Source organism: Papaver somniferum, chromosome 3 (assembly GCF_003573695.1).
Source record: "Papaver somniferum cultivar HN1 chromosome 3, ASM357369v1, whole genome shotgun sequence".
NCBI classification, from domain to species: Eukaryota; Viridiplantae; Streptophyta; class Magnoliopsida; order Ranunculales; family Papaveraceae; genus Papaver; species Papaver somniferum.
In genome coordinates, this window is record NC_039360.1 from 145,457,265 (window position 1) to 145,470,574 (window position 13,310).

The 13,310-nt window shown below is 36.2% G+C and overlaps 1 long non-coding RNA gene across 3 annotated transcripts; it reads left to right on the forward strand.

The window, feature by feature from the left end:
* The first annotated feature begins 834 nt into the window (after positions 1-834).
* LOC113357618 lies at positions 835-4,016 on the forward strand. 3 transcript variants are annotated; one of them, XR_003363731.1, is made up of 4 exons: positions 835-952; positions 1,045-1,096; positions 2,008-2,767; positions 3,872-4,016. It is a non-coding gene; the product is annotated as an uncharacterized LOC113357618 (long non-coding RNA). The 3 variants fall into 3 exon arrangements; XR_003363730.1 differs by lacking the exon at positions 3,872-4,016 and having other exon boundaries at positions 2,008-2,227; positions 2,361-3,163; XR_003363729.1 differs by lacking the exon at positions 3,872-4,016 and having other exon boundaries at positions 2,008-3,163.
* The last annotated feature ends 9,294 nt before the right edge of the window (positions 4,017-13,310 follow it).

Consider the following 13,310-nt stretch of genomic DNA (forward strand, 5'->3'; position numbering starts at 1 on the left):
TGTTTTTCTTTAACCTTGCAGTAAATGAAAATGAACTTCTTTGGGTTTACTTCCTTGATATAGAAAACTGGTACCTCACACTCGCTTAGTAATTATCTTTGATATATTTTGAGAAATATATTCATTTGATTTCATGCCAAGTTTGCACTTCTATCTAATGCATTGGATTAAGAGGTTTCTTATAAAATTTAGTTTGGTTAACTAGGACTTGTATCAGTTCCTCAAAAAAAAATTTGCCTGGATTTACCTTCCCATCTTAGCAAGGGTGACGAAGTTCTAGATGCGGGAGAATATGTCTTAGTGGTTAGAGATTTTGTTGATGTCTTCACAAGGAGTGGAAGCGCAGACTTACAATAGCTCCAGTACTAACGAACCCAGAATTTGGACTTGGATACGAGGTTTACTGCAATGCGTCGAACACTGGTTTAGGTGGCGTTCTTATCCAAAGGGGAGGCCGAAAATGCCGTAATCTGCGGTAACTTTCTAATTTATCGTTCTCGCGCTAAAATTTTGTTGAACACCGAAGCTATTTGAAGGTAATCTTCTTAGTTCTTCAATTTAATTTTGAATTGTGGGACGCAATTCTTTTTAGGAGGTAATGATGTAACGACACGTATATTTTCCTTGGGCTTTGAGCCCTAGCCCAACCCATATGAATGCTTTGTTTAGTTAAGTAGTCATCCCTAAGCAGCAATTGGTGAGCATGATTAGTAGGTACCTTGGAGAACTCTAGAATTATTTTAGCATGTGTGCCACGTGACAAACATGAGCTAGCTAGGGAGGTCTTCGTAATTTACAAAACCAACTATTATTTCTTCAAAAGAAAAATCCCATTTTCTTTTCACTATTCTTCCCTTTTTATTTCTCTTTAACTTCTGGTGAATCAGCGATTGAAGGAAAGAAATCACTAAACGTTAGTTGATTTAGATCCTTGAATTTAAGTAGCGTGGAGGTACGGAATTATTTCCTCAACTTCGAATTGTAATCTTATTACCAAACGGGTTCCACAATGTGCTGATTAAATTTCTGTTTAATGATGTGAAGTTTCAAGGACAAGTCTGCAAATGGTTCTTTTGTTGTGGAATGAGCTTTTACGGTAAGGGTTTTTCTTTCCCTTAAATTTCTTGTTTTACTTGTGCAAATCAAACTGATTTTGGTTAAGCTCGTCATTTTCTGTTTTGCCTGATTCATGAAATTTATTAAATGGTTGTTTAGTAAATATGCCGAGGGAGTAGGATTGGGTGTTTTCTAACAAAATTTTGTTTAATTTCAGGCTACAGATTTTGTAGTTTGTGAATTCATTTTTCCTATAAAATGACTGAACTTTATTTTCTTTGAAATCCCACCCTTTTTCCATAATAACCCTTGGTTATTGAACTGTGACGGTTTGAATGGTTTAGATGATGTTTCCCTTTGAGAAATAAGAAATGATTTGTATCCATGCAAGTGCTAGTTTTTCTTCATAAGCCAAGATTTGTATTGAATTTTTAAATTTGCCCTCTTTCTGTTTGTTAAAATGATTCATTGAATTTCGAATTTAAACCCCATCGATAGCCGATAATTTGAGACTCATTTACTGGATTTGTTTTGTATTTTTTTAACCTCCTTCCCACCCTGAAACTTTAAAATTCCAAGCCATGGATTTGTCTTGTATCACTAGCTTGATATTTTAAAATCCATTTTGTTCTATTCAACTTAAAAGAAATGAACGGCCTTATAAAAAGACCCATTGCTTTACCGATTAGTTCATGCTCCTTAATTTTGGTTCCTTGCTTTAAACCTTGAATTTGAATTTTGGTTAGTTGAAATGTTTTGAAATCAGAAAGTCCACTTTTAGTTTTAGCCTCCTTTTTTGTTATCTATTTTGGACACCACACTAAATATCATTTTCACAATTTCGTTTTTCTGATACAAATGAACTTTAACTGGTTGGGAATTTGGTTTTAAATTTGCTGATCAACAAGGTTGTTTCACTTCTTTACTGAGTTCTCTTTGATTCACTTACAGCCACTTGAGTATGTTTTTCCCATGCCATTTCACTGATGACTCCGTCTCTCGGCAATCAGGACACATTTTACTTTTTGGTCTACTGTTTTGATGGGAACTTTCCGTACTCTTGTGATAATTATGATGATTGTTCACATACTGGTTTGGTAGACTTCAGTACTGGTCATTCTCAGCAGTTTGAATTCTTTCTATTGATCATGAATTTTAATATCATATTGTGGTAAGTGATTCTCGTTCTCTTGCTAAGTTCTTATGCAATTGCTGCCAATACTTGTATTTGTAAGTTTTGGTTATGGATTCATAACGTGCTTTGTGGATGTTTCCTTCCTGACAACTATATTTGGAAACTACAGAACTCTATTTTAGGAACGTCGGGCCTAAGTGGCACCCCACCAACTCGGTGGCTACCCGGAAGATCGTTGCGGCAACGATGGCTGGTAACCAGAACTACCCTGAAGGTGGCACTGGCCATGAAAGAATAGAGCAATTTTATCTGAATTTAAATGAATGGCAGCTTACAATTGTTTGTGAACAAATGCTTTACATTTATTTATGGATTCCAGATTTATAGTTTTATGCTTTATTGATGCTTTAACCTTTGGCATTTTATTTGTATATCTCGTAACGTTCGATTGCCGTTATAACTCCTACTAGGCTGTGGGCTCACCCCGTTTTGTTTTGTTTTTCCACAGAGTACGAAGAGAGATTGAAGCAGTAAGCTTGAGAATAGCTTACGACATGAAGCGTTTGAGCAAAAGTGGTATTTTTCTCTCATCTCTTATATATATATCACGGGAATATCTGGGTAGTCTTAAGTTTCCTTTGGCTCATGTTTTTGTGATATTTATGTTATGTACATAACACTGGGATTTCGTGCAAAGTTTATCCGTCGTAGAGGGGTCGAATGGTTTTTGTTTAAATATACTCAGTACCCAATATGCTCCCCATCTTACTGTCAATTTTTGAACTTGTTTTAGTCTATGAGATTGAAAGGGGTCTGATCCATAAATTTTGGTACTTCCTTTATATTTAAAATCTTTATGTATTGGCAGTTTGTACTTGTGTTTTTAGCATGTTGATTAATTTGTTTATAATGCAAATGTCTTAACTTGTACTTAACGTTTCTTTATATGGCAATAGTGTTCTAATATCTTAATTAGATTTCTTATTTGTTTTGGAGTGTATTCTTTTGGAACTAATGTTTCTTGGTAGCAACTTCTGGAGACATGGGTGATGTCCACTTATTTGTAAAGGATCAAAATATTTAGCTTGGTCTTTCTTTATTGTGTATAACATTGTTGTAAATTTTATCTTACCGTTTTAGACAACTGTGCTTAACAAATTTTGACTGGAAATGCTATATAGCCTTGAGTTAGAATTTTTAAATTGTACTTTTAAATTATTTTGTATGCTCCGTTTGTGTATTATTTGGATAAATTTTGTGTTTAAACTGCTGGTGAATTATTTATGAAAATTGCATTTTACGTATTTCTTTTAATCCAAGTGGCGTGACCGGGTTTTTCCTTGCTAGACGGGTTGAAATCCAACCCGTTAGAAGGGAAAATTTACCAGTCTGTTACAGTTTGGTATCATAGCAGTTCCGATTCACTTGGGACTGTGAGTTTTGTACTTACTTATTTTTTGGTGCTGTGTACTTGATTTTAAGATGTAAACAAATTGTTTACAGTTTATATCATCCAATGGTTTGATTTCCGTTTTGATAAATGGAAGGTTTTTTTCGGTTTTATCGAATTGCTTTGGAGGTGGGGAACACTATCTAGATATCGTGATATACATATCTTTAGTTGTGTTAGTAATATACATTACTAACCAGTGGTGAATCTGACGCTATTTTGTTTTGAAGATATTACGGCGTGAGTGATCTGTTGCCTTACTTAGTACGTAAAAAAAAAAAAAAAAAAAAAATCTCATCTAGAGAACAGAACACCTTGAGAAAGATTTGGAACAACTGGTAAGTTCTGGATGACTATTGTCGACGCAGTTAAGGACCAAAAGCAGTGGAGTACTGCTGTAGACTTGAAAGGATCCAAGATGGTCGTGGGAAACGTCGGGAAGTTCGGCGGAAAAGATAATCCAGTCTAAGCGTAGAACTAGTTGATTGGCATTGAGAGGAGTCCACGCTATGAAAATACTGAAAGAGAAGAAGGTTAGGATGGCGTTAAGGTACGAGGTTTTCTCACTCGATTTGGTTTGAATTTCGCCCTGTGCTAACTGATATTAGACCATGTAATTTTAATAATTAAAAAAAAAAACTTACACTTTTAGTTAAGTAAGAAGAAATTTGTTTTGTGTTGCTTTTTAATGTGTCTTGTTAATTAAGAACTAGTTAGCCAAATGGTCAGCCATATGATCACCTTTCATATCAACCATATTCTTCTTTACCATAACTAGTTCAAATGACTCAAATGAACTAGTTAGAGAGTTGTTCATTTGCTTAGATATTATAGAAGTATACAAGACACAATTGAAGCAAAAACGATTTGATTCAGTCGAATCAATTCATGAACTTTATAGCCACAGTTTGCAAACTTGCATTCCTTAGTTAATATAAGTATAAGTTCACGAATAATCGTTTTAGAAAATAACCAACCTAAGTACGTGGGCTAGGTACGCGGACTTAAGTACCCGGAATAAGTTTGTAAATAGTTTACAAACTACAACAGATTTTCTCGGGAAGAGAACATCCAACAGTACGCGGACTGGGTAAGCGGACTGGGTTCGCGGACTCTGTTCCGGTTTTCCTGAGCAGCGAAGTACGCATACTTTGGTTCAAGGAATAAGGACTTATACATGTATGTGTTTCCACACAATGCTTATATCCAACAATGGTTATATAATCTAAACTCTCATTTCAATCATTGACACATTCTTAGAGGACGTTATATAGTTATTCACAAACCATTTTTCGTCAAAGCCATTTTCAAGTGATTGAAACATAATATGACTTTTGTCACTAGGTAAAGATGAACTTGGCCAAAGCGAAAGCTTACCAACACATATTTCGAGAAATAGATAAGCGAGATAAACTCGGCTCGAAATAGCAAATGTGTATAATCAAAGTCTATATAGCAAAACGAATTTTGTCTCAAGATAGGAGATAAAGTAGATAGACTTTTGAGTGATAAATAAGTTCAAGTCTCCACATACCTTTAGTCGATGAAGTTCCACCAGTTCCTTGAGTAGTTCTTCGTCTTGTATGATGATCGCCATGGAGTTCTTGAGCTCAACTACACTTTCTATCTTAGTCCGAGACTTAGCTATAGTAGACTAGAGATCAAGACTTATAGTTTTGATCACTAACATTGACAAACATGCTTGAGATAGCAACGCATGCGATTTCTACCGAGCAGTGCTCTAATAATCTCCCCCTTTGTCAATTTTAGTGACAGAACTATCAATACATATGGAATACAAAAATAGATAAATAAACTTTTGTAGCTCTTCTTCCACATGCCTAATCTTCAACATTAATTGAAATCTTCGTCACTTCCAAGTACTCCAATGATCCCAAAGGTTGTAAGTTTAGCATCATCGTTGTTGAAAATCCGTAGCTATAACAATGAGAAAACAAGAATTCTCAATCATTGTTATACAATGTCATAGTATTATTATACAACATCAAAGTTCAATTGTATCACAACTTCGACAACAATATTATGGTGATATGTATCACTCCCCGTTAGTCAATACTCCATCTCACATGGAAACCACTCCCCCTTACATAATGATCCGAAAACCATATGTATTTGTAGTGTGAACTACACATTAATTCTCCCCCTTTTTGTCAATAAAATTGGCAAAGGTACGAAAATGGGACCCTAATGAAAATTTCCATAGAGACATTGCATGACCACAAAAAAGCACATATCAACTTATTTAGATGCAATCATATAACCGAAACTAAATGCTTTCATCAAGGATTTTATAAAGATACAAGATAACTCCTATAATATTCCACAGCCGCACTCCCCACAAAGATTTGACAATTAAGCACAAGTTCAATTAAGAACTCTCCCCCATAATATGTCATTCCCGAAAGAACAACAAGAGCGACCTTAATTTCATAAGAAAAGAAGGATTTCTTTGGACATAACAAATCACATACGAATATGAATTTGAATCCAAAAATACTCAATTAGATTAACCACCATAGAACCCGTGATTAATCTAATCGGAATTGCTCGACATAAGAGAACTCACAGAGCCTCACAGTATATACATAAAATATGGATCAGGGAAGATCAATACTGCGGAATAGACAAGGATTCATTCTATTTTCCATCACTATTTGCACAATGACATACAATAGACATAATCCTTGTAAACAAAAGTTCATCCTATCTTCCATCAATATTTGCATAATGACATAATAGGCTTCAAACTTTTGTAATGGTATGGGACAATTATAGTTCATATACGCAAACACACATATCCCATAACAAATTGCAATATATAAAACCATAAAGATTAATACTGCAAAAATCATCTTCCAAACAATTTTAGAATTTAAACAAATAAACCTAAAAACATGAAGATGAAAATGTTGGACGTAACTATGTGTAATCACAATAATGGCTATTCCAAACTCTAGTTATTCTTCTAAGCAAAACAAGAAAATAAAATTCTTATCCGAAGATTTACTAGATGTTAAGACCTTTGAAGAATTCTTTATCGTCCCCGAACTCCTTGTCGTCAACAGCCAAGGTTCATGAAGATAGGAGTTAATATCAATAAACCTTCTTGACTGATGTCGAACCAGGGCCTTCTGAATCTCATGAGTCTTAAACACAAAAGCCTTTATTTTTTGAACCTCCTTTTGCGTCTCCTTCAACACTTCAAGAACATCAGAAAACTTCTGAGAATTTGAAGGAATAGCTCTAGGCTTCCTCACATTCCTTCTTTTTCTTTCCCATGTCGGGGATAACGGAGATTTCTCTTTTTCCTTCATGATTGATGGCTTGACAATCATATTAACATCTTTTCCATCAAAAGACATGATGCTTGGAGTATCCATAAACGTATGGGTTTGTGAGAGGAAATCACAATCTCAACAAGTAGTCTTAAGATAAAAGAAGTTTCAGGGAAGGAAAAAAGGAATGTAGGGTTACGCAACCTTTAACAGGTTCGTGCACGCACAACTCTGAACCCTAGAGAGAGTAGAATTGTCGAGAATAACCCTCCTTTAGACAGAGAATTCCAAAAAAAAAAAAAAAAACTAAGAAAAGAAGAAAACAAACTTTTCCTAAAGCCTGAGAGGTGCACAACCTTGTCTCTTTTGATCAGGCACATGAGACAAGATTTTACAAATCAACACAATCAAGTTGTGTTGCGGTGAACAATAATTTGTCCACCATATTCCTCATGAGAGGAATCCATAGTCCTTTGTCTATCAAGACGATTTGACCATACTTTCTTCTCTAATGGTTTGTTTTGTCCTTGAAAACTAATTTCTTAGACGAAGATAAAATATTACATACCTCAGCGGTCTTCTGAGCGAGTTTAAGCGTGTTTGCTAATCGATTTGCTCTTTATTGAAGTTGGTTGACATGTCTCAATTTGTGTTTGTACTTGTAACACTTTGATAGTTCATGACCCTTGTGTGAACAATATGGGCATGTCAATCTTGGATATAATTCAGGCATCTGAGATGTGCAAGCAGCTAGACACATAGTGGAACCTGAAACATCATACACAGAGTTTCCAAAGAAATGGTCAATTTTGTCTTCCAGATTGGTTGAGTTTTCTACTGAAATAATATCAAGATTGATGTGCGTATTGCTACAATTATCAAAATCAATATCTTCACAAAGAAGTGCAATGCTTGATTTCCCGTCTTCATTAGAATCATAGCTTTCATACATTTCATCAAGAGTTGCAGCAAGACCTTTGTTCCCAGTGTATTTCTTTTGATTTGGACACTCATTTGCAAAATGACCAAAACCTTTACACTTAAAAGCACTGAGGGATATCCTCGTCATCAGTTTCATCAATATCCCTATTTTTAGGAGGAACACGATTATGAGGTTTATCTGACGACTTGGATTTATCTATGGAAAACTGTTTACTTCTCTTCAAAAGAAGATCCCTAAACTTTCGTGTGATCAACGAGACTGACTTGTCAAGATCTTCATCTGATGAATCAGCCTCAGAAAGATCATCTTCAGAGATATAAACACTTTTACTTTTATCAAGTAATTTAGTGTTCTTCTGTGCTTTGAAGGCAACGTCCTTACTATACTTGGACGTATGCTCATGATCAAAGATCTTTAGCTTCCCAACTAGAGTATTTCTGGAAAGCGTTGCGAGATTATTTCCTTCAACGACGGCATGCTTCTTAGAATCGTATCTAGATGGAAGCGATCTGAGAATTTTCATCACAATGTCCTTTTCAAGAATAGTCTTACCCAATGCAAAAGATGCATTAACAATTTCAGACACTTTGTGATTAAACTCATCAAACGTTTCTTCATCTGATATACAAAGGTTTTCCCAATCAAAACTTAGGTTTTGAAGCCTAGCTTCTTTCTCATTGGTATTTCCTTCAAATACGGTTTCTAAGATATCCCAGGTTTCCTTAGACTTTGTGCACGTAGTCACACGGTGCTGAAGATATGGGGTAATGGCATGTATGATAGCATTTAAGCCGTCAGAATTTTGCTTTGAAGCAAGAACTTTTTCTGGGCTATATCTACCAATATTCTTAACCGGAGGTTCATAACCATTAATAACTCGTACCCATGTTTGAAAATCACGAGCTTGAAGAAAAGCACGCATAGCAATTTTCCACCATAGGTAGTTTGAGCTATCGAAGACTGAACGTACATTTGTGGAGGTAGAATTCCTGTCCGTAGAGTCAGATCGCTACAAACACAGACTTGTAAGGTCTTTCAACGTGTTTGCCTGCTCTGATACCAATTGAAAAATTTGGGTTACAACGACCGCACCCAATATTTCGATTAGCAATCTGTATGGACTAACTCCAAATATACTTTCAAGAGAATAGACTAGACTCAATCTTAATAAAGTATATCAAAGAGTTATATCTCTTCTTCTTGATTCAATTCTTACCAAAGCAAATAGAAATCTGCGAGTCTAATTGAATACAAGAGAAATCACTTGAATGGTACCAAAGACCAATGTTCAAGGATCAATCAATTTCAATGAACAACCAAAGGTTGGATTTCCCAATTAATTGATTCAAACGCACAACCTGTGATATTTCAATTATATAACAAAATATAATGTGGAAAAGAAATAACACAGATACCAGAAGTTTTGTTAACGAGGAAACCGCAAATGCAGAAAAACCACAGGACCTAGTCCAGATAGAACACACACTGTATTAAGCCGCTACAGACACTAGCCTACTACAAACTAACTTCGGTCTCGACTGTAGTTGAACCCCAATCAATCTCACACTGATCCAAGGTACAGTTGCGCTCCTTACGTCTCTGATCCCAACAGGATACTACGCACTCGATTCCCTTAGCTGATCTCACCCACAACTAAGAGTTGCTAAGACCCAAAGTCGAAGACTTTAATAAACAAATTTGTATCACACAGAAATGTCTACGGTAATAGATAAATCTGTCTCCCACAGAAATACCTACGAGTTTTGTTCTGTCTTTTGATAAATCAAGCAGGAACCAATTGATAACCCGGACTTATATTCCCGAAGAAAAACCTAGTATTATCAATCACCTCAGAATAATCTTAATCGACGCAGCGAAAGAAGATATTGTGGATTCACAAACGATGAGACGAAGATGTTTGTGATTACTTTTATATCTTTCCTATCAGAGATATCAATCTCAGGCCAATCGTTACGATTGTACTCAATACGATGGAAACAGAAAGATCAGATCACACAACTACAAGAAAGTAGTATCGGTCTGGCTTCACAATCCCAATGAAGTCTTCAAGTCGTTAACCTACAGGGTCTCGGTAGAAACCTAAAGTTAAAGGAGAATCGACTCTAGCTTATACAACTAATATCACACATGAGGTGTGAGGATTAGGTTTTCCAGTTGCTGGAGTTTTCCTTTATATAGTCTTTCAAATCAGGGTTTGGAATCAATGTTAGCTTAGTAACAAAGCATTCCATATTCACCGTTAGATGAAAACCTGATTAGATTAAATCTAATATCTTTCAACCGTTAGATCGAAAACTTAGCTTGTTACACACAAATGAAATGCACGCTATAGGTTTGTGTAACCGTACCCAAACATGTACATATAGTTGGTTCAACAGTAGTTAACCGAATGGTTAGCCATATGATCACTTTCATATCAACCATATTCTTCTTTACCATAACTAGTTCAAATGACTCAAATGAACTAGTTAGAGAGTTGTTCAATTGCTTAGATCCTATAGAAGTATACAAGACACGATCGGAGCAAAAACGATTTGATTCACTCGAATCGATTCATGAACTTTATAGCCACAGTTTGCAAACTTGCATTCCTTAGTTAATATAAGTATAAGTTCACGAATAATCGTTTTTAGAAAATAACCAACCTAAGTATGCGGACTAGGTATGCGGACTTAAGTACCCGGAATAAGTTTGTAAATAGTTTACAAACTCCAGCAGATTTTCTCGGGAAGAGAACCTCCGACAGTAAGCGGAATGGGTACGGGGACTGGGTTCGCGGACTCTGTTCCGGTTTTCCTGAGTAGCAAAGTACGCATACTTTGGTTCAAGGAATAAGTACTTATACATGTATGTGTTTCCATACAATGCTTATATCCAACAATGGTTATATATTCTAAACTCTCATTTCAATCATTGAAACATTCTTAAAGGACGTTATATAGTTGTTATTCACAAACTTTTTTTCGTCAAAGCCATTTTCAAGTGATTGAAACATAATATGACTTTTGTCACTAGGTAAAGATGAACTTGGCCAAAGCGAAAGCTTACCAACACATATTTTGAGAAATAGATAAGCGAGATAAACTCGGCTCAAAATAGCAAATGTGTATAATCAAAGTCTATATAGAAAAACGACTTTTGTCTCAAGATAGGAGATAGAGTAGATACACTTTTGAGTGATAGATAAGTTCAAGTGTCCATATACCTTTTAGTCGATGAAGTTCCACCAGTTCCTTGATGAGTAGTTCTTCATCTTGTATGATGTTCGCCATGGAGTTCTTGAGCTCAACTACACTTTCTATCCTAGTCCGATACTTAGCTATAGTAGACTAGACATCAAGACTTATAGTTTTGATCACTAACATTGACAAACATGCTTGAGATAGCAACGCATGCGAGTTCGACCGAGCAGTGCTCTAACAAGTGTATCTCGAAAGGATGTTCTAGGAGTCTGTTGAAAGGGCTCGGAGGCAGAATAACCAGCGTATCTCGCGGGGATGTCTAGGAGTTATTCGGAAATCTCATTAAGCCGAGTCAGAGCCTAGAGCAGACATAGCCAGTGTATCTCGCGATGATTTACTAGGTGATCGCAGTCGTATGCGTCAAAAATAATTTCACTTTCCTAAAGTATATGATAAGAAAGAGTTTGTTTCCACATAGAGGCAATTGTAGTTATTATGTATTAAATTTCCTAAAGTAACCAATTGGGAGGATTTCTGATTTTTATGTAAGCAATAAGAGTAAATCAAAAGCATAGTAAATTGGAGAAATAATCAATGAGAGAAAGATATTGGTCAAGGAATTCATCTTCAATCTTAAACATGTGCTTGCATACATGATTAGAATTACAATTTAATCTCTTCATCATCAGAAGCCTAGAGTATCAAGAGAGCAATTCCATTAATTTCCTAAGTTTATCAACACACACATTAGAGCTGCGTATGTGAATTCTACCTAAAGAATAACCTAACGCCTTGCGCTAATTAAGTTCAATTCATAGGAGCATTAAATTTTGGAAATAGGCTAATCAATGCAATTGTCATACATTGCGCATGACAGTTTGGAGAATGGTCAAACTCTACATATGATCACAAGAGTGTATCACTACAAACCGTGTTCATATTATGTTACTTGTATTCAGGGTTATCGCTTGATGAAAAATCCTAAAATAGCTATGGACAAGGATGCAAGTTCAATTAATTAGCCACTTAACTAGACAAACTCCTAAATCCTATCACAATACATCAATCATGTGATTATTAAAAACAATAGAGATTTGAACGATAATCAAGAGAGAAAACTAATGCATTAATCAAGCACAAGTTGTAGATATAGGACTACATCCTTAACCAATAATGAATAAATTAGCTACTCATAGCTATGGAGTTCATCATAATCAATAATCAAATAAAGAAGATGAAAGCAAAGCAAACCCTAGTAGCATAAACAAAAGCGGCTCTCTCCTTAATTCCAAGTAGAATACGTGATCCCCAAGTTGTAGAAAGTCTTCTCCTATATAGCTCCTCTTGTTCCAAAATTAGGTCCAAGTCTTCAAATCCCATTAGTTAAAAATCCACCAAGCCCATATGTGAGAAAAACCCATGTAGAAATTATCCCAAAAACATGTCGCCGGAAAACTGGGTCCACTGCCGGAAGTTGGCCGAAAAAGTATCTCAGGTGACCGGCAAAGTCCACCCGATCACCGGCCGCATCTAGTCAACGGGGTCAACTCGGTCAAACTCATTGAGTCACGCCGAGTTAACAGTGTTCAGTGATTCAGAGAGTCAGACCATGAATCAGCTGAGATCTCTAGGCTGAGTGGGCTGAATTGCTAAGGCCTGAGCAATTTGCACAGGCTTACACTCAGCTGCATCATATCTAGCATTTCATTTCAGCTCACCCAGCACCTGCAACATCTGTACTTGCACTGCTCTTAGATCAACCCACTGCACCCAGCTGAACCAGCTGCTTTTAATCCTTCTTCTATAGCCTCAGTCAGCACAAACAATTGCAGTATCCAGATCACAACTCTTTCATTTATCAGAATCTCCATCTGAGCTGCAACTGCAACTGAGATGCTTTCGCTGCAGTACCATTTTATCAATTCCAGGCAGCAACAACATCACCACTAACTTCCCAATAATCTGCGATATCACCGAGTACTCAGCTGCTGCTTGCTACAACAACCATTACCTGTATCTTCTAGCCATCAGCTGCCCTAAACATTCATCTACTCAGTTTCACCATCTTCAGTTGCACCAGCTCAAATCCATTTCAGTAGCCATCAATTCAGTACCAAGACCCCAACAGTTCAACTCCATCTGCTCCTGTAATTGTCACAAACAAGACCACCTGCTACAACATCTACCATTTATTGCCTCAGAAGCTCATACCCATCACCACTTCAAT